Genomic DNA, 27,637 nt, shown 5'->3' with positions numbered 1-27,637 from the left:
GGATTTCGTACAGTTCGACCTCATGGCGGGAGGACGATGACCTGCAAGACCCTGGGCTGCGATCCCCCCCCATTGAAATGTTGCTCCAAAGCCTTCGGTATGGCGTGCAGGGTGCATCTCAAACATGTATTTGCAACTCACCGCGACAATCGTCATTTGTTTTTTCGAGATACTGAAAAATGAAGGGGGCACCCGGGATTGAACCGGGGACCTCTCGATCTGCAGTCGAATGCTCTACGACTGAGCTATACCCCCTTTCACGATCTTTGCGTTCCCATAACTTAAGGAAAAATATTATACTCTGCCTGGCTAAAGACGTCTAATCGAGCAAAATATTGCGTAATCATTATCTCTCAGTTATATATTAGCGTTAAACGATATAAATATCAAAAATACTAGACACTTCGCGCCTGGAGAAAGTGCGAGTCGGCGCCTTCACCTTAATGTCAGAACGCGAAAATTGCACTAGTAGCTTTTTTTCAAGCAAGTTCTGTTCATCCGTTCTCCGTAATCGTTTGGTATCTGATTAAACTGACATACTCGCCTATGGCTTTCGTAAACGAAAATTTCATTGTGACCCCGACGTGATTTGAACACGCAACCTTCTGATCTGGAGTCAGACGCGCTACCGTTGCGCCACGGAGTCGACGCTGCTTAGGTCTTGTCATGAATAGGTTCCTCGAACACTTACTGTACCGTTCAAACCTAAGAAATAATGACAGTAGGATCCACGAGACACTCGTCCCGGATGTACTTGCTCTGGCGGGGGTGTAACTCAGTGGTAGAGTGTCTGCTTCGCATGCAGAAAGTCCTGGGTTCAAATCCCAGCTCCTCCAATTTCTGTTTCTCCGTGCAGCAGTACATGAAACCTTTTGCCTATCACCATATTCTACAAAATTCAGTGTACAAGATTCTTCCCCCAAGCAAGTGGATTTCGTACAGTTCGACCTCATGGCGGGAGGACGATGACCTGCAAGACCCTGGGCTGCGATCCCCCCCCCATTGAAATGTTGCTCCAAAGCCTTCGGTATGGCGTGCAGGGTGCATCTCAAACATGTATTTGCAACTCACCGCGACAATCGTCATTTGTTTTTTCGAGATACTGAAAAATGAAGGGGGCACCCGGGATTGAACCGGGGACCTCTCGATCTGCAGTCGAATGCTCTACGACTGAGCTATACCCCCTTTCACGATCTTTGCGTTCCCATAACTTAAGGAAAAATATTATACTCTGCCTGGCTAAAGACGTCTAATCGAGCAAAATATTGCGTAATCATTATCTCTCAGTTATATATTAGCGTTAAACGATATAAATATCAAAAATACTAGACACTTCGCGCCTGGAGAAAGTGCGAGTCGGCGCCTTCACCTTAATGTCAGAACGCGAAAATTGCACTAGTAGCTTTTTTTCAAGCAAGTTCTGTTCGTCCGTTCTCCGTAATCGTTTGGTATCTGATTAAACTGACATACTCGCCTATGGCTTTCGTAAACGAAAATTTCATTGCGACCCCGACGTGATTTGAACACGCAACCTTCTGATCTGGAGTCAGACGCGCTACCGTTGCGCCACGGAGTCGACGCTGCTTAGGTCTTGTCATGAATAGGTTCCTCGAACACTTACTGTACCGTTCAAACCTAAGAAATAATGACAGTAGGATCCACGAGACACTCGTCCCGGATGTACTTGCTCTGGCGGGGGTGTAACTCAGTGGTAGAGTGTCTGCTTCGCATGCAGAAAGTCCTGGGTTCAAAATCCAGCTCCTCCAATTTCTGTTTCTCCGTGCAGCAGTACATGAAAACTTTTGCCTATCACCATATTCTACAAAATTCAGTGTACAAGATTCTTCCCCCAAGCAAGTGGATTTCGTACAGTTCGACCTCATGGCGGGAGGACGATGACCTGCAAGACCCTGGGCTGCGATCCCCCCCCATTGAAATGTTGCTCCAAAGCCTTCGGTATGGCGTGCAGGGTGCATCTCAAACATGTATTTGCAACTCACCGCGACAATCGTCATTTGTTTTTTCGAGATACTGAAAAATGAAGGGGGCACCCGGGATTGAACCGGGGACCTCTCGATCTGCAGTCGAATGCTCTACGACTGAGCTATACCCCCTTTCACGATCTTTGCGTTCCCATAACTTAAGGAAAAATATTATACTCTGCCTGGCTAAAGACGTCTAATCGAGCAAAATATTGCGTAATCATTATCTCTCAGTTATATATTAGCGTTAAACGATATAAATATCAAAAATACTAGACACTTCGCGCCTGGAGAAAGTGCGAGTCGGCGCCTTCACCTTAATGTCAGAACGCGAAAATTGCACTAGTAGCTTTTTTTCAAGCAAGTTCTGTTCGTCCGTTCTCCGTAATCGTTTGGTATCTGATTAAACTGACATACTCGCCTATGGCTTTCGTAAACGAAAAATTCATTGTGACCCCGACGTGATTTGAACACGCAACCTTCTGATCTGGAGTCAGACGCGCTACCGTTGCGCCACGGAGTCGACGCTGCTTAAGTCTTGTCATGAATAGGTTCCTCGAACACTTACTGTACCGTTCAAACCTAAGAAATAATGACAGTAGGATCCACGAGACACTCGTCCCGGATGTACTTGCTCTGGCGGGGGTGTAACTCAGTGGTAGAGTGTCTGCTTCGCATGCAGAAAGTCCTGGGTTCAAATCCCAGCTCCTCCAATTTTTGTTTCTCCGTGCAGCAGTACATGAAAACTTTTGCCTATCACCATATTCTACAAAATTCAGTGTACAAGATTCTTCCCCCAAGCAAGTGGATTTCGTACAGTTCGACCTCATGGCGGGAGGACGATGACCTGCAAGACCCTGGGCTGCGATCCCCCCCCATTGAAATGTTGCTCCAAAGCCTTCGGTATGGCGTGCAGGGTGCATCTCAAACATGTATTTGCAACTCACCGCGACAATCGTCATTTGTTTTTTCGAGATACTGAAAAATGAAGGGGGCACCCGGGATTGAACCGGGGACCTCTCGATCTGCAGTCGAATGCTCTACGACTGAGCTATACCCCCTTTCACGATCTTTGCGTTCCCATAACTTAAGGAAAAATATTATACTCTGCCTGGCTAAAGACGTCTAATCGAGCAAAATATTGCGTAATCATTATCTCTCAGTTATATATTAGCGTTAAACGATATAAATAACAAAAATACTAGACACTTCGCGCCTGGAGAAAGTGCGAGTCGGCGCCTTCACCTTAATGTCAGAACGCGAAAATTGCACTAGTAGCTTTTTTTCAAGCAAGTTCTGTTCGTCCGTTCTCCGTAATCGTTTGGTATCTGATTAAACTGACATACTCGCCTATGGCTTTCGTAAACGAAAATTTCATTGTGACCCCGACGTGATTTGAACACGCAACCTTCTAATCTGGAGTCAGACGCGCTACCGTTGCGCCACGGAGTCGACGCTGCTTAGGTCTTGTCATGAATAGGTTCCTCGAACACTTACTGTACCGTTCAAACCTAAGAAATAATGACAGTAGGATCCACGAGACACTCGTCCCGGATGTACTTGCTCTGGCGGGGGTGTAACTCAGTGGTAGAGTGTCTGCTTCGCATGCAGAAAGTCCTGGGTTCAAATCCCAGCTCCTCCAATTTTTGTTTCTCCGTGCAGCAGTACATGAAAACTTTTGCCTATCACCATATTCTACAAAATTCAGTGTACAAGATTCTTCCCCCAAGCAAGTGGATTTCGTACAGTTCGACCTCATGGCGGGAGGACGATGACCTGCAAGACCCTGGGCTGCGATCCCCCCCATTGAAATGTTGCTCCAAAGCCTTCGGTATGGCGTGCAGGGTGCATCTCAAACATGTATTTGCAACTCACCGCGACAATCGTCATTTGTTTTTTCGAGATACTGAAAAATGAAGGGGGCACCCGGGATTGAACCGGGGACCTCTCGATCTGCAGTCGAATGCTCTACGACTGAGCTATACCCCCTTTCACGATCTTTGCGTTCCCATAACTTAAGGAAAAATATTATACTCTGCCTGGCTAAAGACGTCTAATCGAGCAAAATATTGCGTAATCATTATCTCTCAGTTATATATTAGCGTTAAACGATATAAATATCAAAAATACTAGACACTTCGCGCCTGGAGAAAGTGCGAGTCGGCGCCTTCACCTTAATGTCAGAACGCGAAAATTGCACTAGTAGCTTTTTTTCAAGCAAGTTCTGTTCGTCCGTTCTCCGTAATCGTTTGGTATCTGATTAAACTGACATACTCGCCTATGGCTTTCGTAAACGAAAATTTCATTGTGACCCCGACGTGATTTGAACACGCAACCTTCTGATCTGGAGTCAGACGCGCTACCGTTGCGCCACGGAGTCGACGCTGCTTAGGTCTTGTCATGAATAGGTTCCTCGAACACTTACTGTACCGTTCAAACCTAAGAAATAATGACAGTAGGATCCACGAGACACTCGTCCCGGATGTACTTGCTCTGGCGGGGGTGTAACTCAGTGGTAGAGTGTCTGCTTCGCATGCAGAAAGTCCTGGGTTCAAATCCCAGCTCCTCCAATTTTTGTTTCTCCGTGCAGCAGTACATGAAAACTTTTGCCTATCACCATATTCTACAAAATTCAGTGTACAAGATTCTTCCCCCAGGCAAGTGGATTTCGTACAGTTCGACCTCATGGCGGGAGGACGATGACCTGCAAGACCCTGGGCTGCGATCCCCCCCCATTGAAATGTTGCTCCAAAGCCTTCGGTATGGCGTGCAGGGTGCATCTCAAACATGTATTTGCAACTCACCGCGACAATCGTCATTTGTTTTTTCGAGATACTGAAAAATGAAGGGGGCACCCGGGATTGAACCGGGGACCTCTCGATCTGCAGTCGAATGCTCTACGACTGAGTTATACCCCCTTTCACGATCTTTGCGTTCCCATAACTTAAGGAAAAATATTATACTCTGCCTGGCTAAAGACGTCTAATCGAGCAAAATATTGCGTAATCATTATCTCTCAGTTATATATTAGCGTTAAACGATATAAATATCAAAAATACTAGACACTTCGCGCCTGGAGAAAGTGCGAGTCGGCGCCTTCACCTTAATGTCAGAACGCGAAAATTGCACTAGTAGCTTTTTTTCAAGCAAGTTCTGTTCGTCCGTTCTCCGTAATCGTTTGGTATCTGATTAAACTGACATACTCGCCTATGGCTTTCGTAAACGAAAATTTCATTGTGACCCCGACGTGATTTGAACACGCAACCTTCTGATCTGGAGTCAGACGCGCTACCGTTGCGCCACGGAGTCGACGCTGCTTAGGTCTTGTCATGAATAGGTTCCTCGAACACTTACTGTACCGTTCAAACCTAAGAAATAATGACAGTAGGATCCACGAGACACTCGTCCCGGATGTACTTGCTCTGGCGGGGGTGTAACTCAGTGGTAGAGTGTCTGCTTCGCATGCAGAAAGTCCTGCGTTCAAATCCCAGCTCCTCCAATTTTTGTTTCTCCGTGCAGCAGTACATGAAAACTTTTGCCTATCACCATATTCTACAAAATTCAGTGTACAAGATTCTTCCCCCAAGCAAGTGGATTTCGTACAGTTCGACCTCATGGCGGGAGGACGATGACCTGCAAGACCCTGGGCTGCGATCCCCCCCCCATTGAAATGTTGCTCCAAAGCCTTCGGTATGGCGTGCAGGGTGCATCTCAAACATGTATTTGCAACTCACCGCGACAATCGTCATTTGTTTTTTCGAGATACTGAAAAATGAAGGGGGCACCCGGGATTGAACCGGGGACCTCTCGATCTGCAGTCGAATGCTCTACGACTGAGCTATACCCCCTTTCACGATCTTTGCGTTCCCATAACTTAAGGAAAAATATTATACTCTGCCTGGCTAAAGACGTCTAATCGAGCAAAATATTGCGTAATCATTATCTCTCAGTTATATATTAGCGTTAAACGATATAAATATCAAAAATACTAGACACTTCGCGCCTGGAGAAAGTGCGAGTCGGCGCCTTCACCTTAATGTCAGAACGCGAAAATTGCACTAGTAGCTTTTTTTCAAGCAAGTTCTGTTCGTCCGTTCTCCGTAATCGTTTGGTATCTGATTAAACTGACATACTCGCCTATGGCTTTCGTAAACGAAAATTTCATTGTGACCCCGACGTGATTTGAACACGCAACCTTCTGATCTGGAGTCAGACGCGCTACCGTTGCGCCACGGAGTCGACGCTGCTTAGGTCTTGTCATGAATAGGTTCCTCGAACACTTACTGTACCGTTCAAACCTAACAAATAATGACAGTAGGATCCACGAGACACTCGTCCCGGATGTACTTGCTCTGGCGGGGGTGTAACTCAGTGGTAGAGTGTCTGCTTCGCATGCAGAAAGTCCTGGGTTCAAATCCCAGCTCCTCCAATTTTTGTTTCTCCGTGCAGCAGTACATGAAAACTTTTGCCTATCACCATATTCTACAAAATTCAGTGTACAAGATTCTTCCCCCAAGCAAGTGGATTTCGTACAGTTCGACCTCATGGCGGGAGGACGATGACCTGCAAGACCCTGGGCTGCGATCCCCCCCCATTGAAATGTTGCTCCAAAGCCTTCGGTATGGCGTGCAGGGTGCATCTCAAACATGTATTTGCAACTCACCGCGACAATCGTCATTTGTTTTTTCGAGATACTGAAAAATGAAGGGGGCACCCGGGATTGAACCGGGGACCTCTCGATCTGCAGTCGAATGCTCTACGACTTTTTTTTTTTTTTTTTTTTTTTTTTTCCTTGCTCTCACCAAAATATGCCTTCATCGGCGAGCTTCAACGCTATCATATCTGTTGTGGTATACGCTCGTCGCCGACGGCTGCTCTCGTGGATCATATCGTGAAAATCAAAAAAGAACTGAAAATTCTTCCACAAACTCTAATCTTCCGTCCATCAATGAAATGCACAATAAAAGACAATGTTCCTCTTCAAACAATGAAAATGGCAAAATAAAAGATCCATCCTAAAAGATGCCACAGACGACGAGTAACTAAAAGTCTTAGGAGAGTTCTTTCTTATACAAAAAACACACAATTAATTTCCATGTCCATGCTCGGAGAAAAGGATGCGCGTGGAGAAGACAAACTAAAAACTCACTCCTAAGATCATAAGAAGAAGGCAGTAAATGGGAATTAAAAGAATATAGTCACTTCCATGTGGAAAACGAAATGCACCACTGCCATAAGTCACATAAAATAAATAAAAGATAATCTTCGTCTTTAGCGCATAATTGTCTCACCGATCCATCAAAACCGTCTGGTCAAATCCAAACAAAAATGAGTGATAAAACGAAAAATAAGAGATAGCCTCTTCAGTCTTAAATGGAGTTTTCAATGTATCAATTATTGAACATCTTCGCGTAACCATGTTTTAACGCCGCACACAGAAAATTGGCAAAAAGTTCGTTATAATGTTTCAGCCGCTGTACATGGGAATGTGCATCCCACAAGTATGCTAAATATGTATAGACGTCCTGGACTTGGCAATCCAGAATGGCGAAGACTGTGTGACCTAAGAGCCACACCATGGTATTGTGCTTCGCGCGAGGGAAGGGTTTAAACCCTGGCGCAAGAACATCATTGACAGTCACGTGCGAGGGTGTCGTCCTGTTGATCAGAGCCACCATGACCCTACACAGTTCCCAGATGGCCGACACAAGGCCACATTGAAAGCGATGCTCCCGTGTGTCTGGAACGCCGCATGCACCACAGTTGGCAGACGGCAGCAGGCGGATGTCCGAGAGACGTTGGTTAGTGGCCACCGTATTGTTAACCAGTTTATACCACTGGGACCGAACGCCGGAGGGCAACACGGAATGATGAATATTCAACCACACTTGCCGCCAGTCGGTCGCGGGGAAACGAAGAGCGAGCTTGTGAGGGGGTGGCCTCCCCACCATTGCCGCATACAGTCGGCGAACATTCCTGTTTCTGTCCAGCGCCGTTTCCAGTACGTAGCTCCGCTGCAGGTAGTAAGCTCTGACGTAGCCGAGTTGATACGGGATGCCCACCACGGACACCGGTGCGCTCTCGGAGGGCGGCCGGTAAGCGACGAGCATGGCCGCCGCCGTTCCATCCGGGCTGTTAGCTTGTAAGGTGGCCATGCGGTGCACCAGCAGCGCCGAACACTTCCTGGAAAAATCGACGAGGCCGAGTCCTCCGAAGGTGGTGTCGAGGACGCACGTTGCCGCCCGAACCTTGAAGATTTCGTGGCGCCACAGGAGCCAGTAAGCGGCCTGCGAAAATGATCGGGCGAGTGGGCGTGGAACGTCCAGGAGCTGTGCCACGTACCAGGCCTTGGAATACACGGCGTTGTTAATTAGGTCGACCTTCTGGAGGAGGGTGAGGCGGCGACTGGCGTAAGTCTTACAAAGGCCTTTGACATGATTGAGCAGCCGGCGCCAGGTGCGCGCCCGCATCTGTTGGGGATTAGCAGTAACGTCAAGGCCCAAGATAATGTGATGACGGGCTACGCGAAACCAAGTCTGATCGGGATCCACTTCACAATTTCCTAAAGGAATCATTACGGTCTTCCTTGGATTTATCAAGGCACCCGACGCACGTTCATACCTCCGCAGTAAGGGCCGGATGTGATGAAAATCGTCGTCGTCGCCGATAAAAACACCTACGTCATCAGCATAAGCGAGACATTTCACAGTGGCAAGATGAATATCCACGCCGCCTATCGTGCGGTCGAGCGCACGCAGCAGTGGGTCCAAAGCAATGACAAAAAGGTACATAGATAAGGGACAGCCCTGTCGCACCGACCTACGAAGAACTATAGGAGGTGTTCTCCATCCATGAATTGTCACCACCGAGCTGGCTCCTGTCAGGAAATGGCGAATCACGCAAATGAAGCGGGGGCCAAAGCCCATTCTGTCCATAACATGCATCAAATAATCGTGGCTCGTCCTGTCAAACGCGTTGGCAAAGTCCAGAGAAAGAACAGCGGCTGAAAGCCGATGGACGGCCGAGTAAGCGATGATGTCGCGATAGGTAGACGCTGCATTGAAAATGGTCCGCCTCTTAACGCCGCAGGATTGAAACGGGCAGATGACTTTATCCATGACTGCCTGTAACTTCGCTGCAACACATCTGGCCGCCAACTTGTAATCAGCATTCAGCAGCGTAATGGGCCGCAGATCGGTGACACGACACGGACCCCGTTTTTTGGGGATAAGAACAATGTGCCCTTCGAGAAACTGACTCGGGATGACGAAGCCGCGAAGCACTTCGTTCACCAGTACCGTAAACTTGTCCCCTACAATATCCCAGAAAGTAATATAAAATTCTGTAGGAAGACCGTCGGGCCCAGGCGACTTGCCCGTTGCACTGGCTTTCAAGATCTGTAACACGTCCTGATTAGACACCTCTGCAACCAGCTCTTCACGGTCAGGTTCGGACATGTAGTCGACTACGTCATGTAATAAAAGTCGCATGGCCTCCCCGTCCACGGTAGTGTCGTGAAAGAGCGAAGTATAATAGTCGGAGATATGACGTACAATTTGGCGCCGCTGCGATAAGACAATCCCCGCATCAGTTTCTAGCGCATCAATATACTTTTTGCGAGCCTGTGTCTTCTCCCGGGCAAGATGATAGAGCGATGGCTCCTCGTCATCGATGTGGCATAACGGACGGCTCCGAACCGTTAAACCCCTCGACCTTTCCCGGTGCAGCCTCAGAATCTGGGTTTTAATTTTGCTCAAGCGGAGTCGAATATTTGCGTCCGGGCCAACAGGTGCATGGATAGCATCCTGTAAGCACTGCTGATAAAATGCTAACGTACGCCTGTGCCAGTATCACGACTATATAATTGCGCCGCCTTCCGCAAAATTGGTTTGGCATGCGCCACCCACCACTCGATGCAGGACCCGTAAGTATGGAACTTTGTTAAACACTGCTGCCATGCGACACGTATCTCCGCACGGAGCCCTTCGGCACCCAGATGGCCGGTATTGAATTTCCAATATGCCGGAAGAGATTTCGTGCGACAGCACTGCAACCGCAAAACGCACACGTAGCCACAGTGATCACTCACGGCGACAGGCAGAACTTCGACCGCACATAAAGCGTCTGTTAGCTCCCGTGAAACGTAGATCCTGTCAATTCGACTGGCCCCCCTAGTAGAAAAGTGCGTATACTGCGTCATAATGGGATGGTAGTGACGCCACGTATCACGCAAGTCCACTGCATTTAAAAGGGTAGTCAGTTCAGCACATTTTGTGGGGGTGGGGTATTGGTCAGCAGAGGCAACAACACAATTAAAATCGCCACCCAATATGATGGGGCGAGCCGTAGCCAAAAAGGGGCATATGTCCGTGGTAAAAAAACGAGCGCGTGTGCGTTTTTGATCAGTCCCCGAGGGCACATAGACGTTGACAAATTGGACTCCCTCAATCACACACGCTAAGACACGACCATTTGGGAGAAGTTGGATGTCCGTAGGCTCTAAAGACGACTTATATAAAATCGCAGTGCTACAATTATTATCACTATTCAGATTGTAAACAACATCATAACCTGGGATATTGCTAAAAACGTCACTAGATACCTCTTGAAGAAGGGCAATACTAAAATGTCCATGAAACAAAACGTCTGTAAAAGCTGCTATCTTGTGCGCCGCTGAGATACCGGCAACGTTTAATGTCAAAACAGAAAACATACCCGTGGGGTGTGATTGCGTTGACATTTTAAGCAGATGGACAATACAGAGCAAGAGAAAAAACACCAACGAAGTGATAAAATGCTGGACTGACACGTAAACGAACAGCAGCTGGCATAAAAATGGAAATTTCAGTAGGTCTTAAAACACTGTAGTGGTTAGTAGCAATTCTACAAAAACATGGCACGACAATACACTGGACGCAGTACAAGATACAGTAGTTTCCATGTCAAGTGCAATGTAGGTGGACTCATGACAACGATGTAGGTCTTCGCACACTCTACTGGCCCCCCTCGTCCTCCTGCTGTTGCCACCACGGGCTGTGACTATCAGGTGGCGGGGGTGGTCGTGCGTCGCCCGACGACTGGGCGGCTTCCGCCTGGCCGCCGCGCGATGTTACGGCCGGCTGTGACGGCACCGAATATTTGCGCGGGCGCTGTGGTAACTGCTCACTGCCCTGTTCTAATTTGCGCTTAGCAGCAGCAATGTCCTGTTCCTTCCCGGCACTGAGAAATTGTTTCAAGTGAGCAGTGTGTGCTCGAATCTTCTCTGTCCTGGCGGGGCTGCTATTACGGGAGGAACCCTGTGACATTGGCTCACTTTCACTGCCACTCTCCGTGGCTGGCGGATTCGCGAGGGCGGCCGGGTTCGGATCCCTGACCTGTTTACCCTTGCCCCGCTGGCGGCGTTGCTTTTTACTTTCCGCTGAAGGCGTTACAGTTTCGGCAGAAGTTGGCACCGGGAGGGGCGGCGGGGGTAAAGAAGCGTCTGTTGCCTCCACCGATTCCGATTGAACGGGATCAGTATTAACAGGGCGTACGTCCCGTTCGTCATCAACCCGGTCGGTCGGGGCAGGCGGGTCCTGGACAACCTCCATTTCCTCCTGCCCGACAGTCGTGTTATTATTTTCCGCGACGGACCTGTCTTCGACAGAAGCAACGGCCGACGGTCGCACGGTCGGTCGGTCGGTCGGACCGGTAAAGGATGTTCCTGCTACAATCTCACTCATAAGGGGCACAAATTTATCGCTACCACCCACAACATCTTGGCGCGGTAACTGAACAGGCCGCCGTCGAGGGCAGTCACCCCTTAAATGTTCCGTGGAATGACATACGGCACATGTCGGCGGTTGCCCGATATATGAGATCTGTGCACGAACCCCACCGATTACAAAGTAGGAAGGAATATGTTGTTTCAGGTCCATCCGGACACTACGGACACCACTAGCAACTTTATAACGGTATGCACTAGACCATTTCTCCATCGTAATGTTCAGAACGTCACCAAACCGCGACAAGGCACGAGATAAAACTTGATCAGGGCATTCAGGTGGTACATTAAAAACACGGACAGTTCGAATTCCAAACCCTGACGCCACAATTTGCACATTACTAATACTGCCGTCTGCATGTTTAAAACGGCGACTGCCACCAAATTTAGCAACAAATTTTTCACACAAGTCCCCAGACGTAAATTTCAAGAACAAGCAATACTGAACAAAGTCCAATTGAAAGGTGTCTACGATTTCTTCCGGTATCTTTAAGTCTTCGAATAACCATTCGTGTATTTCAAATGCGGTAGGGCGGACAGCACTCCTATCAAAGACACACTGAACGGTGTTAGCTCTCGAAAATGTCGACATTTTGTTACTTACAAACCTTGAAAGCAGCAATCACGAAGAACGAAGCGCCAAAGTCCCGGCGACGTAAACAAAGCCGCAACCGTCCCGCTGCCCCGCGCGATGCGCACGGATACGCTGTCCGAATGCGTCTCGAAAATTTCATTGTGACCCCGACGTGATTTGAACACGCAACCTTCTGATCTGGAGTCAGACGCGCTACCGTTGCGCCACGGAGTCGACAAATGAAGGGGGCACCCGGGATTGAACCGGGGACCTCTCGATCTGCAGTCGAATGCTCTACGACTGAGCTATACCCCCTTTCACGATCTTTGCGTTCCCATAACTTAAGGAAAAATATTATACTCTGCCTGGCTAAAGACGTCTAATCGAGCAAAATATTGCGTAATCATTATCTCTCAGTTATATATTAGCGTTAAACGATATAAATATCAAAAATACTAGACACTTCGCGCCTGGAGAAAGTGCGAGTCGGCGCCTTCACCTTAATGTCAGAACGCGAAAATTGCACTAGTAGCTTTTTTTCAAGCAAGTTCTGTTCGTCCGTTCTCCGTAATCGTTTGGTATCTGATTAAACTGACATACTCGCCTATGGCTTTCGTAAACGAAAATTTCATTGTGACCCCGACGTGATTTGAACACGCAACCTTCTGATCTAGAGTCAGACGCGCTACCGTTGCGCCACGGAGTCGACGCTGCTTAGGTCTTGTCATGAATAGGTTCCTCGAACACTTACTGTACCGTTCAAACCTAAGAAATAATGACAGTAGGATCCACGAGACACTCGTCCCGGATGCACTTGCTCTGGCGGGGGTGTAACTCAGTGGTAGAGTGTCTGCTTCGCATGCAGAAAGTCCTGGGTTCAAATCCCAGCTCCTCCAATTTTTGTTTCTCCGTGCAGCAGTACATGAAAACTTTTGCCTATCACCATATTCTACAAAATTCAGTGTACAAGATTCTTCCCCCAAGCAAGTGGATTTCGTACAGTTCGACCTCATGGCGGGAGGACGATGACCTGCAAGACCCTGGGCTGCGATCCCCCCCCATTGAAATGTTGCTCCAAAGCCTTCGGTATGGCGTGCAGGGTGCATCTCAAACATGTATTTGCAACTCACCGCGACAATCGTCATTTGTTTTTTCGAGATACTGAAAAATGAAGGGGGCACCCGGGATTGAACCGGGGACCTCTCGATCTGCAGTCGAATGCTCTACGACTTTTTTTTTTTTTTTTTTAATTTGTAAAAGTTTAAAAACTGGCTTTCCTGAGCTCACCCTACTCGCCTTGTCACAGCTCTGTCAAAGTGTGATGCTAACTAATAATGAGAAACTCTTAGCCACGCTCAATCTTACATGCCACCCCTTGGTTGTTGCCGTCGCTAGTAAGATGAGGGTAGACTGTCGCACAATTAAGCTGAATCTCCACTCACGGTGCACATATCCCGCAAAGACAACCTTGTTTTCCGTTGCATGCGAAATTACCGTCTGCTTTTCTACCGAATTCCACCTACGTACTTTACTGGTGCCGCATTCTTGTTATATCCACGTGCTATAACAGGCGTCTACTCTTCATTGAGGAGCTGCAACCGGGGCTGAGTTCCACCTACTCTTCAGCACGGTCAAAATGGCAGGGCTCGTCCGGGATTCGAACCCGAGACCCCCTGCACCCAAAGCAGGAATCATACCCCTTTTTTTTTTTTTTTTTTTTTTTTTTATAGCATTCTTTTAAGTCCAAAGGGAACACACACAGACACACACACACACACACACACACAGACACACACACACACACACACACTTAAATAAAAAGAAGATATAATTGGTTTCTAATGCAAACAGCAAAGGGTGGATTTGTACCTCAATTTTGATATACTGGGAGTGCATAATAAATTCATATTTTTTTTCATTGTGTAAAGTTAGAGGTGACAGTGAGATTCAGGCCTGCGGAAGCAAAGTGGGCAGGGGTCGAAGCCCGAGGCCTGGCCACGATGACTCCACCGTCCTGTTTCCGAAAGGCACCTGTACAAGGGCGTAGTATTATCCCCTACTGTCTCGGTTCGTGGTCGCTCGTTTGTTTTTCTTGAGCGCCCTAAAGGTCCACGAAAACTTCAGTCCTGGATGTAGAGAAGAAACATACACCAAGGCGGTAAATCCCGAAACAGTATAAAAGAAAATGGCTCACACAGGTGTCCTTAGCCAACACCCTCTCTTTCAAATGTCAGGCTAAGCATATTTGCAAAATCATCACGGAGGCCTGGCAATCGCAAGCGCTGCCAGTAAGCAGTAAGCATGTACTGCCGAAACGCTAGGTGTCCATCGTCTTCATGACAACTGATGACAAAATGTACGAAATGTCCAATCAACCACATGACTGTATGGAGCTTCGTTCGCGGAAAAAAGGAGGAATCGGGCCGGACGATGATGTCAATAGTATAAGCGGCTTCAGCAGACCTAGTGACAAAAGCAAGTTGTTTCCTGAGCCAACGCCAATTGGCAAGGTGCCCACAGCAGGTGAATCGATGTTCAAGGGTATCCAGGAGACCACACCGAGTACAGGTGTCCGTGTCAGAAAGACCAATACGGTGCAGTCGTACATTGGTGGGAACCAAATTATTTATTACCCTATACCACGTGGACGCCACGGCCATAGAGTGTATCGGCAGACTAACATTCTTCCAGACGTTCCTCCAGGACACAGATGGAGACGCCAGTTCTATTGGATTGGGACCGGCCAGCCCCTCCCAGCGGGCAATCAAGCCCTTGGTCGTTGGCACCGGTCGCCGCAAGAAGACGTCACCGAGGTAACTCACCGCAATGTAAAACTCCCGAATGTGTTTCAGCTTAATATTTAGGCGTCCGACATCGACAGGTGGAGCAAGGCTCGCCGGACGCACAACAGTAAAAAGCCTGGATGTAATTGAAGTCTCTTCTTGCGTAACAATTAGAGTCGTTCGGCGGACGTACAAAGCAGACGCCTTGCGAGTAATGTCAGAGAGGCCCAAGCCTCCGGAGATACGCGGTTTCGTCATAACCTCGTAACGTAACTTGAATAGATGGCCCTTCCATATAAACCTGCTAGACAATTGGCGCAACCTTTTCGCCACCATCATGGGAAGTGGGAACAGCTGAGCAACATAATAAGCTTTACATAGAACGTAGGTGTCTAAAATTCTGACTTTTTGCAAAATGGTAGCAGAGCGCTGCTCATGGACCATCAGAGCCCCCTGTATCTTCTCGGTGACAGATTTCCAATTGAGAGCCGCCATTTTTAGAGGACACCGATCAATGATAATCCCCAAGGACGTATGGCGATCGACAAAAGTGGCCCAAGGGACATCAGCATCGCGAAATCCTCGAATATCAAGGAACTTACATTTACCCTGATTGAGACGCGCTCCAGAGACACGACAGTATGCATCAACTGCCCCTTTCAACAACCGGATATCATCACGTTGACGGAGGAGAACAACGACATCATCCGCATATGCCTTAACAGAGAGCTTCCCACCAGAGAGGGACATACCCTGAAGCTTGAGAGCAATAGTCCGAAGCAGCGGTTCCAGGGACAATACGAATAAAGACATAGAGAGCGGACTACCCTGAGGCACTCCGCGGCGGATAGCAATGGGCGGCGTCAGCTGCCCATTGACTGACACCCGAGCTGTTATTCCCCTATACAAATTGCCAAGAACATCACGTGATGAAGCGTTAAAACCTATTGTACCTAAAACATGATCTAAAAACACATGACTGACGTGATCAAAAGCCTTGTAAAAATCAAGGAAGGCAAAGGCACAATGTACGTTTGTAACCGCCGCAACCGAGACAACATCCCGATATTCGGCTACTGGTGTCAGAATAGATCTATCATGAAAACAACATTGATGTGCACCAATCACACCCCGAAGCAGAGAAGACAACCGGCTATTGAGCGCTCTAGCAGCTGTCTTGTAGTCAAAGTTCAGCAATGTGAGCGGACGAAGATTGGCAGCAGATAAACGACCAGAGGACTTCGGAATTAAAACAATTTTCCCTACTTTAAAATCGGCAGGCACATCCACCCCCCTGACAATCTCATTTAAAATCTGCGTAAAAATGCCACCCAAAAGAGGCCAAAAACGGAGATAAAATTCTTTAGGCAGGCCGTCTGGACCCGGCGATTTACTGGACGGAGAGCGAGCAATAAAATCGAAAACATCATCTACCTGGAACTCCCGGAGAAATTCGCCGTTCGCGTCAGGCGCGATCGTCGCAGTTAGATCCCCAAGGACATCATCCGAAAGAGACTCACCAGAATCATCGGCAGAATATAGACTAGTATAATACTGATGAAGAGCACGAACCATTTCCTCCTGTGCAATAAGCTGTCGTCCATCATCCACCGTAAGAGAAGAGATGAAGGAGCGACGACGACGAGTCTGATGCCGTAGCAGGTGGTACAAGGATGTCAGTTCACCTTCAACAAGAGAGTGAGGTTTCGACTTAACTCGCAGACCATCCATCTGTCGTCGTTTAAGGCTCAAGAGCTTGGCTTTAATACGACGAACATCATGGATCCGCAGAGGAGAGGTACCCGCCGCGTCATATAGTTCACGCAGGACAGAGTAGTAATATTCATACGTGTTCTTAAAATCACGCGCCCTTGCAGCACAGTAAAAAATCAAAGTCTGACGAATCTTGGGCTTGGCAAACGCAGTCCACCAAACCAGCAAGGAGGGGTATCGCGGGACAGAGCGAAGACATCGCTCCCACACGCCACTTATAACATCATCCATAGCACTGTCGGCAAGGTGGGAAACATTTAACATCCACTGGGAACGATAAAGTTTTGCAGGTTGGTGACTAAGATTTACAGTTGCAGTAAAAGCACAATGGTCAGAAAAACTAGTAGGAATAACATCGACAGAAAGAATTTTATCACATAAAAAATCAGATAAATAGAATCTGTCGAGTCTACTGCATGAGGACCCGGTAAAAAACGTATATTTCACCAGGGTTGGATATTTGTGTTCCCAAACATCACGCAGATGCATCGTACGAACTAAGTCATGTAAATCACGGCAATAATTAAAATTGGGGGACTGGTCTGCAGGGCGTAAAACACAATTAAAATCGCCTCCGAGCAGGAGACTCCGAGGACTCTGGCGCAAAAGATAAATAAGCTCTTCTTTATAAAAGCGCGATCGAGCCAAAGTGTGACCCGAACCAGAGGGGGCATACAAAACAACGAGGCGGAGATCAAAAAGACGACAACCAATCCCACGGCCAGAGTCAAGGAATTCAATGTCAGTAATAGGAATGCCCTCTCGAAAGAAAAGAGCAGTTCCTGTTGAATATTCCGGCGCGACATTAAAAGCAGTTTGAAATCCAGGTAGAGAGAGATCAGAAAACAACACCTCCTGCAAAAACACTACGTCCGCACAGGCGTCGTAAATAAACTGCCGCAAAGAGGCAATGCGAACGTCGGACTCAATACGGTTAACATTTAAGGTGAGAAAGGTGTATGCTTGAACCATAGAGAGAAAAGCGAGAAAACAAATTACCTACACCGACGCACCAGCGTCACAGTCCATGGCAGGGGTGACGGAGGCATCCGAGGGAGGGGGACTGCTACCCCGTTCCGCGGATCCCTTACGTTTCGGTTTTTTACGAACAGCATTAACGTTCGGCTGAACGCGTAACTTGCGTCGGCTGACGGGCAAGGAAACTTCAGCCGCCGGTGACGTAGGAGGGTCAAGTTCTGTATCCGACACCACCCGCGCCGGTCCACATGCGGGATCCGGGGTCGCGGGGGAAACATCCGACAAAACGGAATGGTCAACACCTGCACTAGCTTCCGGCAAACATGGACTGCACGGAGGCGAAACGTGAGCAGGAAGGTCCGAGGCCGCAGAGTTGAAAGGAAGCGGAGCAGCTCCGCTGGCAGAGGTATGGGACAGCGAAGCAGGAAGTTGTCGCGGCTCCACTTGTTGTGACATCGAAGTCGGTTCGGAAGACGGCGCCAACAGGCCCGACCGACGACCCGACTCGAGAGAAGCTGCGTCGGAGGCCGGAGGGGCGCCAGCAGCCGCCACCGGAACCGCTACCTCAGGAGGGCAGGGAGCAGCTACAGTACACAGTGGCTCGGAGGATGCCGGTCGCTCGGACTGGGGCATCTCAGGGAGATCCTCATCCGTACTATTTCCATCGTGTGGGCGACGCCTCTTATTATTCAAAAGTGGCACACCCACCTGAGGGACAGACGGAACAACATCAGATTTAGCACGCAAAGGAGGAAATTCTGTATCAGGGGTGCGCAAAACCTGTGGCGGGGCGCTACTACCACTGGGCTGTGCTACACCAAGAGCAGAACCACCTGCAACGAGGTCAGCGACCGTTAACTTGCGACGCTGTTCGAGAGAATTTTTTAAAACAAAAACTCTCCGCGGACAGTCGGTACGCACGTGACCACTTTCATTGCACAAAAAACAGGTGCCAACCTGACCACTATATGTTACATGGACACGATATCCACCGATCTGCAGGTGAGATGGAATATTCTGCTTAACGTGCATTTCGACTGAACGAATACCACTGTAACATTGCAGGCGATGTTGGCTTGACCAGCGTTCAAGGCGAATGCTCTTTACATCACCATACTTCTGTAGACCCTCCTTAAGATAGACATTATCCACCTCCGGTGGAAGGTTGTAAACACGAACATTGGTATACGTGATGGAAGCATTGGAAAGCAGCACGGTACTTACAGAATCATCCCGATGCCGAAAGAGAACTTGATGACCATATTTAGAAACAATTTTATCAACCTGAAGTGGGTCCATAAACTTAACAAAGAAAACATACAGTTCGGTATCAAAATAAGCAGTGTGCACCTGATCCGAATGAACACCAAAGGTATCTACCAACCAATCATGAATCTCAAGAGAACTAGATTGCACATGGCGGGTTGACTTGTCAAAAGCAAAACTAACTGTAGCCTGACGAGGAATAACCTGGGACGACATTTTCAAAATATGCGGTCGAAACCGCTACACAAAAGACACTGAAATAAGGACAGAAAAAAAAAACACAAGTTACGAAACAACGACGGAGAAACACTCACAGAAGTTGCAACACAACACGTAAACAAAAACGATTGTCCACTATACGTAACGCTACGGCGGAGCGGAAGACTAGGCACGTCCACACTGCACGGCGTCTAAAGCGGAACTGAACGACTGAGCTATACCCCCTTTCACGATCTTTGCGTTCCCATAACTTAAGGAAAAATATTATACTCTGCCTGGCTAAAGACGTCTAATCGAGCAAAATATTGCGTAATCATTATCTCTCAGTTATATATTAGCGTTAAACGATATAAACATCAAAAATACTAGACACTTCGCGCCTGGAGAAAGTGCGAGTCGGCGCCTTCACCTTAATGTCAGAACGCGAAAATTGCACTAGTAGCTTTTTTTCAAGCAAGTTCTGTTCGTCCGTTCTCCGTAATCGTTTGGTATCTGATTAAACTGACATACTCGCCTATGGCTTTCGTAAACGAAAATTTCATTGTGACCCCGACGTGATTTGAACACGCAACATTCTGATCTGGAGTCAGACGCGCTACCGTTGCGCCACGGAGTCGACGCTGCTTAGGTCTTGTCATGAATAGGTTCCTCGAACACTTACTGTACCGTTCAAACCTAAGAAATAATGACAGTAGGATCCACGAGACACTCGTCCCGGATGTACTTGCTCTGGCGGGGGTGTAACTCAGTGGTAGAGTGTCTGCTTCGCATGCAGAAAGTCCTGGGTTCAAATCCCAGCTCCTCCAATTTTTGTTTCTCCGTGCAGCAGTACATGAAAACTTTTGCCTATCACCATATTCTACAAAATTCAGTGTACAAGATTCTTCCCCCAAGCAAGTGGATTTCGTACATGGCGGGAGGACGATGACCTGCAAGACCCTGGGCTGCGATCCCCCCCCCATTGAAATGTTGCTCCAAAGCCTTCGGTATGGCGTGCAGGGTGCATCTCAAACATGTATTTGCAACTCACCGCGACAATCGTCATTTGTTTTTTCGAGATACTGAAAAATGAAGGGGGCACTCGGGATTGAACCGGGGACCTCTCGATCTGCAGTCGAATGCTCTATGACTGAGCTATACCCCCTTTCACGATCTTTGCGTTCCCATAACTTAAGGAAAAATATTATACTCTGCCTGGCTAAAGACGTCTAATCGAGCAAAATATTGCGTAATCATTATCTCTCAGTTATATATTAGCGTTAAACGATATAAATATCAAAAATACTAGACACTTCGCGCCTGGAGAAAGTGCGAGTCGGCGCCTTCACCTTAATGTCAGAACGCGAAAATTGCACTAGTAGCTTTTTTTCAAGCAAGTTCTGTTCGTCCGTTCTCCGTAATCGTTTGGTATCTGATTAAACTGACATACTCGCCTATGGCTTTCGTAAACGAAAATTTCATTGTGACCCCGACGTGATTTGAACACGCAACCTTCTGATCTGGAGTCAGACGCGCTACCGTTGCGTCACGGAGTCGACGCTGCTTAGGTCTTGTCATGAATAGGTTCCTCGAACACTTACTGTACCGTTCAAACCTAAGAAATAATGACAGTAGGATCCACGAGACACTCGTCCCGGATGTACTTGCTCTGGCGGGGGTGTAACTCAGTGGCAGTCAGCCGGCAGCGGCCGTGGCGGTCGGACGCAGGTTGTTTACGCTCTCGCCTGTGGCGGTCGCGTGCGGTTTGGTAAGTGTGCGCTTTGCTGCGTTGTTGTAGTGTGGAGTGATGAATTGCCATCGATTATAATGGATCAACTTATACGGAAAGACACATTGAAATTGAGTTTTGACCCGCACTATGCACGACCGAAGTCCTTTGAAGTTGAGTTATTTATTAGAGACGTTATGAAAATCACTATTGATGATATGGTTGGCATTCACCTTTCTATCGTCAGCAGTACGGTCTACCTAAAATTGTTGAGACCCGAGAAATGCGAGCAGGTCATTCAATCTTGTGGAGGAGTTTTAAAGTTTAACCATTCTGACGGCAATGTTGGTGATGTCAGAGTTTCGCTTGCCGGTCTTGGAGTCAGAACTGTTCGAATATTCGAATTACCCTTTGAAATATCCGCTGATCAAATTAATGCCAAATTGAGGGAATATGGAACGGTCATCAGCAATACGGCAGAAAAGTGGTCGAATATGCACATTTTCCCGGTGTTAAACGGTGTCCGGCAGGTGAAGATTGATATGTTGAAGCACATTCCGTCCTACGTCACTGTGTGTGGCTACAGAGCCATTGTGATTTATGATGGGCAGCCGAGAACCTGTGCGGGCTGTGGTTCCACCGAACATATCCGTGCTCAATGTGTCCAACGGCGCGTGGCGCAAATACCGGCCGGTGAGCGTGCGCAGCAGGGCCCGACGTCTACGTTGCCTATATCATACGTCGCCGCCGCCCGGGCTAACGTTACTTCGGACCCTAGTTCCGATGTTCCGCTAGAGAGTCTGCGCGAAGTGCAGGAAGGCGTCACGCCGATGGATACGAACGACGTCCCGACTGTTCCTTCTTCACACACCTCAAATGGGGGCGATACTCACTCGGAGCAGGGGCACCAACCGGACACCGAAAGTATTCCGGCGGGCGTTCCGGTTCGAGACGACAAGTCCGACGTGGACCGGGTGGAGTCGAACGAGCTGGCTGGCCACCAGCCCCCGCGGTCTCCCAAATCACAGAAGAAACGCCGGCTAGCACATCAAGGGGCAGAAGCAAAGGCGCCAATATTGCGTGAAAAAGCGAACCACGTACGACAGAAACTGACTGAAGAGACTGAACCACCGTCGTCAGCAACCAGCAAAACGACAAAAAAATCCCGGACGGACGAATCGGACACTGATCACGGACGATTACCCTCCGGCGACCCTGCGATAACAGATGCAATGGATCAGACCCCTGTATCTGACGTATCCAAGCTCTCGGATTGCGGTTTGCCAGCGGACAGGTTCGTGTGTGATTGGTCGGATGACGTGGAAGAGGGTGGTCGGGAAGATGATTTCGTAAAGGATCGGCGACGTACAGATAGTCCGTTATCGGAAGCTCAAGCTGATGTGTCCCACCAGCAACAAACGGCTACCGCCGGCGTCGGCACAGTGGCTAATGACGTAGACTTCTTTTAGAGTATGTTCGCCATTAACATCCATACTCGGCTTATTGTCACCTAGCTCTCTGTTCTCATGCCGTCCTTGCAAGCTTACCGAATTGCGACATTGAACATCAATAAGATCAGTAGCCCACTAAACTTAACAAATCTTCAAGATTTTCTCTATGCCGCTGATATTGATCTCATCATGCTGCAGGAAGTGACCAATATTAACCTTGACCGTATCACAGGCTACAATGCCGTCGTTAATCCTGGACATGGCTCTGATCCAGGGACGGCGATCATGGCTAAGGAAGGGATAGTGATGTCACATGTCGAGCGCCTGGCGTCTGGCAGAGGTATAGCGACTACTATCGATACTACTAGATTTATCAATCTCTACGCCCCATCCGGCTCTGGGAGACGCCGACAGAGAGCAGAGTTTTTTAAAGATGACATTGTGCCACTTTTTACACCACCTTCGGAACAACTTATATTCGCTGGTGACTTTAACTGTGTCCTCAGTCCCACAGACCAGACGCCGAACTTCAATCCGTCCGCCGAGCTTCGCAATCTCATTGACGAGTTGAATTTAATAGACACGTGGGAGCTTCGACACGGTGACAGGCCCGGATTCACTTACGTTACTGGCCACTCAGCTAGCCGCATCGATAGAATCTACGCATTATCAAGTATGAGGGAACATGTTTTGCAGGCTGAGCTATGGCCGACTGTCTTCACAGATCATGTGGCATATATATGTACCGTCAATTTAGCCAAACAAGGGACGTACAGGGCAAGGGGACCCTGGAAACTAAATGTAGCGTGTTTACCAGAACCCGGGTGTCACACAGTCTTCCGCAATACGTGGGCAGCCTGCGAACGAAAGTTTCCCGCGTACGATTCTGCCATTACGTGGTGGGTAAAATGTGCGAAACCCGCCTTAACAAAAGCGATGAAGAATTATTCCCGAGATCGATGTGCCTGGCAGAAGCAAACCCTGGAATTTTACTTTCAGTGTTTGAGAGATTTATATCGAGAAGATGCAACAGTAATAGCAAATCGTATGCATATTAAAAGAATACAGGCTACGATTCTAACCCTTAAACGGAAGCAATTGGAAGGCTGTAAAGTCAGGACGCGTCTGCAAAACGCTGTACAGGACGAAACGACATCAATGTACCATGTTATTCGCGAACAGAAAAGGGGGCGCAGAAAGATATTGACAGAACTGCACACTGCAGATGGTCGATTCCTAAACCACCAGCGCGACATACGAGACGAGATTTACAAACATTTCACAGCACAGTTCACGGAACACCCAGTGGATATGGCGGCGCAGCACGTCCTTCTGGCACGCCGTTTTGCGACATTGACCACGGTAGAAGCAGACGGCCTCGCTGCAGTCATAACTGAAGATGAAGTAGAGGACGCCATTCGAGGGAGCCCACAGAATAAATCGCCTGGCCCCGACGGATTACCGGCTGAGTTTTATCGAACCTTTCGTCACCATTTAGTTCCAAAGTTGACCTTGGTCTGTAATGATATCTTAAAGGCTGGAAGTGATATCTTAAGGGAATTCTGTGAAGGCATAGTGGTATTGGTACCCAAAACCCCAGCGGGAAAGACAGTCGACAATCTCCGACCGCTTACGTTACTTAATACCGATTATAAGATATTCGCGCGGGTCATGATGCAGCGATTCAGTACGGTACTTAGTACTGTCACGGGGGCCTACCAGACGAGCGTTGGGAACTCTAGAAACATACAGCAGACGTCAAGTGCATATAGAGATATCATAGCTACAGCCGCCGCTTGCGACATGCGATGCGCTCTAGTCTCGTTAGATTTTGAGAAAGCATTCGATAAAATCAGTCACTCATATCTTCTGTGCGCGATGGCAGCAATGAACTTTCCACGGAAAGTTATTGACACTGTTACACTCCTGCTGCGAAACGGTACGTCCAAGATCTGTCTCAACGGACAACTCAGTAAACCTATTAATATCGCTCGGTCGGTACGACAAGGTTGCCCGATGTCAATGGCCTTGTTTGCAGTTGCTCTTGAACCCTTACTGTTCTCCCTGGCGCAAGACCTTCCGGGAATACGCATACATGGCCAGAAGATCGTATGCCAGGCATTTGCGGATGACGTCAGTTTCGTGGTGACGAAAGATGAAGATTTGGAACGCGCGTTTCAGCTGATATCCACTTATGCAGCCGCATCAGGAGCGAAAGTCAACTGTAAAAAGTCTGGCATTATGGAACTTGGTAGAGGACTCGAACTTGGCGATAGCCAATCACTAAAACGAATGACAACATTTAAATGTCTCGGCATTGAATACACGCGCACCATCCGCTGCACGTCTGCTCTTAATTATCGAAAATTATTGGCACAAATTCGGGCCGGCATACGGCAACATCATTTGCGAAATCTCAACGCCATACAAAGAGTGTTTTTAGTCAATACTTACATTGTTTCTAAAGTGAATTATGTCGCACAAATCCTACCAATACCAAAGGTCATCGCACAACGAATGCTTGCAGCGCTCGGACACTTTGTCAGTAGGGGACACATTTTCAAAGTCCCATTTGCAACTTTGACGCTCCCCTTGGGAAAGGGCGGCCTAAATCTGACAGATGTTTACCACAAAGCGAAAGCATTATATATCAGCAACATGTATAAACAATGGCAACGATCACCAAATTCCTTAACGGCCCACCTTCTCAATGAAATTGCACCTGCCAGCATGACGCCTCCGGTAAACGTAAGTCACATCCCGACTGCATTTAGCCACTTTAGTACTTTTTTCCTCGAATACAGCTATATTCAAAGCAACATACCTGAGAATGATCTTTACCGGGTCAAAGCACTTTACAGCTGCCTGACGGACAGTAAGCCGCGCAACAGAATAGAAGTGAAGTATAGAGACTGCAACTGGGCCAAGATCTGGGAAAACATTCATGACGCACACTTACCATCGCAGGTGCGGTCTACATGGTACATGGCGGTCAATAGGATCATACCAACAAATTCAAAACTACACATGATCCACTTGGCAGACACTCCGAACTGCGTTCACTGTACTCTCCTAGATACCATCGAACATCGCTTTCTATGCGAAAATGTGAAGGACATCTGGCTTCTCTTTGCACGGAAGCTCTCAAGTATGCTGCGTACTGCACCTAGAATGATTACTCCAGCTGGACTCCTCACTCCTGATGCCGTTCCATACCCTCCGGCAAAACGACGAGCAGTCACTTGGCTTCAAGGTCAGACGGTGTATTATATATTATCGGCGCCAGAAAAAAATAAAGAAGACTGTTGGCTATACCTACTAACTCAACACCAGAAACTTCAACGAATCGACAAATATAGAGAAAAGTATGCTTTCTTTCTCCTCCGAACGTTGACGTAGAGAGATATTCCTCCAGGGCGCCGTCGCAGTCCGAAAACTCTGATGGATGGCCCTTTCACGACTATGATAGTCGCAATTAGGATTCGGAATGCGGCGATCGAACGGCCACGCATATGAAACGGACCACCCCGACAGTGGTGATGCTTTGGGGGATGATGCCTCTCCTATCGAGAGCTCTGCGAGACTGTTCTACGAGATCCCCGTCGAATTTTGTAGATCTAATATTCAAATTATACATTATTCGTTTCTTGTTTATTCAATTAGTAAGATTCGTTTATTGAAAAGAAGACGTATTTATGTTATGTTTGGCCTTCTCCTGTCAGAGGAAGAGAAGAGTTGTTCCTTCTTGCTGTGGAAGACTCCAGCATCACCAAGTTTATTTTCATACATTCAGTCTCCCTCGGAAAGTGATGAGTTTACTAACATTCCTGCAGAAGATTTCATTTGCTTCATTTTCCACATCACATATATTGGTAAACCAAATAACCACATGGATACTGAAGAGAATCCATTTGTTTCGTGATTAATTTTTTATTCCAACGGAGATTTTTGCTAATGGCGGAGAAGTCGAGCCGATGAAGGCACTTTTGGCGAGCGTGAGGACGGGCTAGAAGGGGTGGATGGAGGCCCGGAAAAAAAAAAAAAAAAAAAAAAAAAAAAAAAAAAAAAGTGGTAGAGTGTCTGCTTCGCATGCAGAAAGTCCTGGGTTCAAATCCCAGCTCCTCCAATTTTTGTTTCTCCGTGCAGCAGTACATGAAAACTTTTGCCTATCACCATATTCTACAAAATTCAGTGTACAAGATTCTTCCCCCAAGCAAGTGGATTTCGTACAGTTCGACCTCATGGCGGGAGGACGATGACCTGCAAGACCCTGGGCTGCGATCCCCCCCCATTGAAATGTTGCTCCAAAGCGTTCGGTATGGCGTGCAGGGTGCATCTCAAACATGTATTTGCAACTCACCGCGACAATCGTCATTTGTTTTTTCGAGATACTGAAAAATGAAGGGGGCACCCGGGATTGAACCGGGGACCTCTCGATCTGCAGTCGAATGCTCTACGACTGAGCTATACCCCCTTTCACGATCTTTGCGTTCCCATAACTTAAGGAAAAATATTATACTCTGCCTGGCTAAAGACGTCTAATCGAGCAAAATATTGCGTAATCATTATCTCTCAGTTATATATTAGCGTTAAACGATATAAATATCAAAAATACTAGACACATCGCGCCTGGAGAAAGTGCGAGTCGGCGCCTTCACCTTAATGTCAGAACGCGAAAATTGCACTAGTAGCTTTTTTTCAAGCAAGTTCTGTTCGTCCGTTCTCCGTAATCGTTTGGTATCTGATTAAACTGACATACTCGCCTATGGCTTTCGTAAACGAAAATTTCATTGTGACCCCGACGTGATTTGAACACGCAACCTTCTGATCTGGAGTCAGACGCGCTACCGTTGCGCCACGGAGTCGACGCTGCTTAGGTCTTGTCATGAATAGGTTCCTCGAACACTTACTGTACCGTTCAAACCTAAGAAATAATGACAGTAGGATCCACGAGACACTCGTCCCGGATGTACTTGCTCTGGCGGGGGTGTAACTCAGTGGTAGAGTGTCTGCTTCGCATGCAGAAAGTCCTGGGTTCAAATCCCAGCTCCTCCAATTTTTGTTTCTCCGTGCAGCAGTACATGAAAACTTTTGCCTATCACCATATTCTACAAAATTCAGTGTACAGGATTCTTCCCCC

The 27,637-nt window shown here is 47.8% G+C and overlaps 31 non-coding genes across 31 annotated transcripts; 10 read left to right on the top strand and 21 right to left on the bottom strand.

Annotated features, from left to right (window-relative positions):
* Positions 1–183: 183 nt before the first annotated feature.
* Trnac-gca lies at positions 184–255 on the bottom strand. The gene has a single exon. It is a non-coding gene; the product is annotated as a tRNA-Cys (tRNA).
* Positions 256–574: 319 nt separating this feature from the next.
* Positions 575–646, bottom strand: Trnaw-cca. The gene has a single exon. It is a non-coding gene; the product is annotated as a tRNA-Trp (tRNA).
* Positions 647–764: 118 nt separating this feature from the next.
* Positions 765–836, top strand: Trnaa-cgc. The gene has a single exon. It is a non-coding gene; the product is annotated as a tRNA-Ala (tRNA).
* A 277-nt stretch (positions 837–1,113) lies between these two features.
* Trnac-gca lies at positions 1,114–1,185 on the bottom strand. The gene has a single exon. It is a non-coding gene; the product is annotated as a tRNA-Cys (tRNA).
* Positions 1,186–1,504: 319 nt separating this feature from the next.
* On the bottom strand, positions 1,505–1,576 carry Trnaw-cca. Its single transcript has one exon. It is a non-coding gene; the product is annotated as a tRNA-Trp (tRNA).
* A 118-nt stretch (positions 1,577–1,694) lies between these two features.
* Trnaa-cgc lies at positions 1,695–1,766 on the top strand. Its single transcript has one exon. It is a non-coding gene; the product is annotated as a tRNA-Ala (tRNA).
* A 276-nt stretch (positions 1,767–2,042) lies between these two features.
* Trnac-gca lies at positions 2,043–2,114 on the bottom strand. The gene has a single exon. It is a non-coding gene; the product is annotated as a tRNA-Cys (tRNA).
* A 319-nt stretch (positions 2,115–2,433) lies between these two features.
* Positions 2,434–2,505, bottom strand: Trnaw-cca. The gene has a single exon. It is a non-coding gene; the product is annotated as a tRNA-Trp (tRNA).
* A 118-nt stretch (positions 2,506–2,623) lies between these two features.
* On the top strand, positions 2,624–2,695 carry Trnaa-cgc. Its single transcript has one exon. It is a non-coding gene; the product is annotated as a tRNA-Ala (tRNA).
* A 276-nt stretch (positions 2,696–2,971) lies between these two features.
* On the bottom strand, positions 2,972–3,043 carry Trnac-gca. The gene has a single exon. It is a non-coding gene; the product is annotated as a tRNA-Cys (tRNA).
* A 319-nt stretch (positions 3,044–3,362) lies between these two features.
* Trnaw-cca lies at positions 3,363–3,434 on the bottom strand. Its single transcript has one exon. It is a non-coding gene; the product is annotated as a tRNA-Trp (tRNA).
* A 118-nt stretch (positions 3,435–3,552) lies between these two features.
* On the top strand, positions 3,553–3,624 carry Trnaa-cgc. The gene has a single exon. It is a non-coding gene; the product is annotated as a tRNA-Ala (tRNA).
* A 275-nt stretch (positions 3,625–3,899) lies between these two features.
* On the bottom strand, positions 3,900–3,971 carry Trnac-gca. The gene has a single exon. It is a non-coding gene; the product is annotated as a tRNA-Cys (tRNA).
* A 319-nt stretch (positions 3,972–4,290) lies between these two features.
* Trnaw-cca lies at positions 4,291–4,362 on the bottom strand. Its single transcript has one exon. It is a non-coding gene; the product is annotated as a tRNA-Trp (tRNA).
* Positions 4,363–4,480: 118 nt separating this feature from the next.
* Positions 4,481–4,552, top strand: Trnaa-cgc. Its single transcript has one exon. It is a non-coding gene; the product is annotated as a tRNA-Ala (tRNA).
* A 276-nt stretch (positions 4,553–4,828) lies between these two features.
* Positions 4,829–4,900, bottom strand: Trnac-gca. The gene has a single exon. It is a non-coding gene; the product is annotated as a tRNA-Cys (tRNA).
* A 319-nt stretch (positions 4,901–5,219) lies between these two features.
* Positions 5,220–5,291, bottom strand: Trnaw-cca. The gene has a single exon. It is a non-coding gene; the product is annotated as a tRNA-Trp (tRNA).
* A 118-nt stretch (positions 5,292–5,409) lies between these two features.
* Trnaa-cgc lies at positions 5,410–5,481 on the top strand. The gene has a single exon. It is a non-coding gene; the product is annotated as a tRNA-Ala (tRNA).
* Positions 5,482–5,758: 277 nt separating this feature from the next.
* On the bottom strand, positions 5,759–5,830 carry Trnac-gca. The gene has a single exon. It is a non-coding gene; the product is annotated as a tRNA-Cys (tRNA).
* A 319-nt stretch (positions 5,831–6,149) lies between these two features.
* On the bottom strand, positions 6,150–6,221 carry Trnaw-cca. Its single transcript has one exon. It is a non-coding gene; the product is annotated as a tRNA-Trp (tRNA).
* Positions 6,222–6,339: 118 nt separating this feature from the next.
* On the top strand, positions 6,340–6,411 carry Trnaa-cgc. Its single transcript has one exon. It is a non-coding gene; the product is annotated as a tRNA-Ala (tRNA).
* Positions 6,412–12,481: 6,070 nt separating this feature from the next.
* Trnaw-cca lies at positions 12,482–12,553 on the bottom strand. Its single transcript has one exon. It is a non-coding gene; the product is annotated as a tRNA-Trp (tRNA).
* A 9-nt stretch (positions 12,554–12,562) lies between these two features.
* Positions 12,563–12,634, bottom strand: Trnac-gca. Its single transcript has one exon. It is a non-coding gene; the product is annotated as a tRNA-Cys (tRNA).
* Positions 12,635–13,143: 509 nt separating this feature from the next.
* Positions 13,144–13,215, top strand: Trnaa-cgc. Its single transcript has one exon. It is a non-coding gene; the product is annotated as a tRNA-Ala (tRNA).
* Positions 13,216–19,882: 6,667 nt separating this feature from the next.
* Positions 19,883–19,954, bottom strand: Trnaw-cca. The gene has a single exon. It is a non-coding gene; the product is annotated as a tRNA-Trp (tRNA).
* A 118-nt stretch (positions 19,955–20,072) lies between these two features.
* Trnaa-cgc lies at positions 20,073–20,144 on the top strand. Its single transcript has one exon. It is a non-coding gene; the product is annotated as a tRNA-Ala (tRNA).
* Positions 20,145–20,410: 266 nt separating this feature from the next.
* On the bottom strand, positions 20,411–20,482 carry Trnac-gca. Its single transcript has one exon. It is a non-coding gene; the product is annotated as a tRNA-Cys (tRNA).
* A 319-nt stretch (positions 20,483–20,801) lies between these two features.
* On the bottom strand, positions 20,802–20,873 carry Trnaw-cca. Its single transcript has one exon. It is a non-coding gene; the product is annotated as a tRNA-Trp (tRNA).
* A 6,026-nt stretch (positions 20,874–26,899) lies between these two features.
* Trnac-gca lies at positions 26,900–26,971 on the bottom strand. The gene has a single exon. It is a non-coding gene; the product is annotated as a tRNA-Cys (tRNA).
* Positions 26,972–27,290: 319 nt separating this feature from the next.
* Trnaw-cca lies at positions 27,291–27,362 on the bottom strand. Its single transcript has one exon. It is a non-coding gene; the product is annotated as a tRNA-Trp (tRNA).
* A 118-nt stretch (positions 27,363–27,480) lies between these two features.
* Trnaa-cgc lies at positions 27,481–27,552 on the top strand. Its single transcript has one exon. It is a non-coding gene; the product is annotated as a tRNA-Ala (tRNA).
* Positions 27,553–27,637: the final 85 nt, after the last annotated feature.

This window comes from Schistocerca piceifrons, chromosome 3 (assembly GCF_021461385.2).
Source record: "Schistocerca piceifrons isolate TAMUIC-IGC-003096 chromosome 3, iqSchPice1.1, whole genome shotgun sequence".
Taxonomy (NCBI): domain Eukaryota; kingdom Metazoa; phylum Arthropoda; class Insecta; order Orthoptera; family Acrididae; genus Schistocerca; species Schistocerca piceifrons.
This window is presented reverse-complemented; position numbering and strand designations above follow the sequence as displayed.